We start from the raw sequence: 2,745 nt of genomic DNA, 5'->3' as shown, positions 1-2,745 counted from the left end.
ACTTTAAGCTGTTCTGCAAGTTACAAATATGTAACGCAACAATTTTTCAAGAAATTTTTTCATATGTGCACGATTGCCTTCAGCTCCAATAGACATTATAAAGACATTATAAAGTTAAAATTATAAAGATTAAGTTAGTTCTAGTCTGTTTTACCGATAGATATGGCGGTTTACGCTGCACCCCAATTTTTAATTTAAAATTGTATTATGAAAAACCCATGAAAAAAAATAATATATATAAGTGAAAAATAATATAAGTGAAACTTTAGAAAATTATAAGCATTTAAAGCAATGTAATATTATTAATAATATAGTCACTATTATTTAAATTGAATATTTGAAAAGAAGATTGTAAGAATTTTATTTTCACATTTATAGAATACATTGTTAGCTGATTTGGTACAAAAACAAACCACAAGAATAAGATCGGGTATTATGAGCACTGTAGATAATACGAACACTCTTTATATTTCTATAATGATTGGTACTAGTAGTGCCAAATGTTGTAAAAAAATGCATGTGCATTCGCAACATTTCAATATGCAAAGTTTGATTTATGTACTTCGGATATTTACCATATTAAATAATTAGGTACGTTATTTTTTTTATTTCTTTTTTATTTTTTCCTCTAAATATTTTTTTTATAAAATCCCCAATTTACATTGAGATATAAAGATTATTCGTTTCACGGGTTTCCTCCGTGTCCAGATCCATTCTTGGAATGCCAACTTTAATAACTGATTTCCTCCACTTTTTCCTCCCTCTCCCCTCTCCCCCCACAATTCTCGTCTTTCCTCCTCCAACATGTAGCATAATATAAAAAGGAATAACCCGAAGAAACAGCTCAGTATCAGACTACTTCTCGTCTTGATGAAGTGGACTGCGAAGTTCACGAAATGTTGGATTCCAAGAATGGATTTGGACACGGAGAAAACCTGCGAAACGCATAATTTTTATATAGAAAGCATCCGTGGAAGCCTCAAGAATATTATCAAATACCTGTACGGGGAGAGTATCTTTATTAAAGTAAATACTTTCAAACTCAAGTCTTCCCTAGTCAAGAAATTATTAAACTTAGCATCCCTAAAACACTGCGGGGATAATAACATCATCCCAAAGTTCCTACAACTCAAGGACCACTTAGGAACTCACAAATTCAAAAACATCGTTCATAAAATCAGCCTCATCCTCATCAAAAATCGCATCCACTTCACTAAGTTACAAATAATCCAAATTTTCCATAAAAACTTCACCTATCCGACACGTTGCGACATGATATCTGGCAAATCCTATATCGTATTACATTCATTAACGAACAAACCATGAAAACCCAATCCTTCGCACGCAATCCTTTGAAAAACAGAAACAGAAATACATAAACCTTGTTCCCTCACAAAAATCCACAATCCTCTCTATTTAACATCAAGAACCTACTCAATAAAGACCTGTCTCAAGACACTATATCTGCGCTTGTCAAAGACCCTAACTTCGCAGTGGTACCTAGAAAAATTCCAAAGGAAGAGATTATCAGTCAAATAGAGTCAACTATCGACCAACTCAGAACAAGTAGATAATATCCACAGGTAACCAATATCCTTTCTAAAGCCGAACCTCCTCCATCAAACATCACTAAACAAGAGTGATTGGCCTTCCAAGACCTGAACAGGGATACATCATCGTGCTTCCAGTCAACAAAGGCAACACGAGTAATTATGAACACATCATACTATAAGAAAAAGATGAAAAACCGTCTCTCGGATAGGAAGCATACAAAAAGCTTGACAAAGATCCAACTAATACAATCGTGCAGAACACCCCTTGTGGAAAAAAGCAACATTCTCAGTAAAAATCAACGTTAAAACCTTCTCTCCCACAAAGATTATACAAAGTATCAAAAGTACACAAATCAAACATCCCCCTCAGACTGATTGTCAGCGCCATACTATAGTATTCTCCGACATACAACTTTTCCCGCTTCCTAACACAAACACTATACAATCCCTCACTGGAAAATCCGAATTACACATAACTAACTCAACGGACTTTATACAAAAGATCCAAAAAATTCGACTACGTCCTACAGACCTACTTGTAAGTTTCGACATAAAATCCCTTTTCACACAAGTCCAATAAAAGATACATTAAACATAATTAAGGCCTCACATGATGTCCCCTCCGATCTTATCCCGCTAATAGAGTACTGCGTAATGATCACTCACTTCTCCTATAACAATCAATTTTATAAACAAACTTCAGGAGCAATAGACTCTCATATTTCTCCTGTAATCGCCAACATTTTCATCGAGCATTTTAAGAAAAAAATTCAGAAAAACCAAAAATCTGGTTCCGTTATATATAGACAACACATTCATGATATGGAGAGATCGACAGAACCGAACTCCGTAAATTCCTTATTTTTCTCAACAATCAATATATCCACTTCAAAAAAAATATCCACTTCACTATAGACCTAAACAAAACGGAAAACTCCCCTTCTTAGATGTTCTTGACTCTAAGAAAACTGACGATAGGTATCTTAGGCCATCAAATGTACAGTAAACCAACACACATAGATACTTACATGCCAAGTCGCGCCACCATCCAGCACAAAAACAGTCTGCAATCAATTCATTTGTACGTAGAGCTTTCACCATCTCTGACAAAGAACATCTACAGATATGGTAGAATTCACTTAAAATTAGCTTTACAAAAAAACAGATGCAACAAAAAAGACATAATCAAAAT

Source organism: Atta colombica, unplaced genomic scaffold, assembly GCF_001594045.1.
Source record: "Atta colombica isolate Treedump-2 unplaced genomic scaffold, Acol1.0 scaffold1, whole genome shotgun sequence".
NCBI lineage: Eukaryota > Metazoa > Arthropoda > Insecta > Hymenoptera > Formicidae > Atta > Atta colombica.
This window is presented reverse-complemented; position numbering follows the sequence as displayed.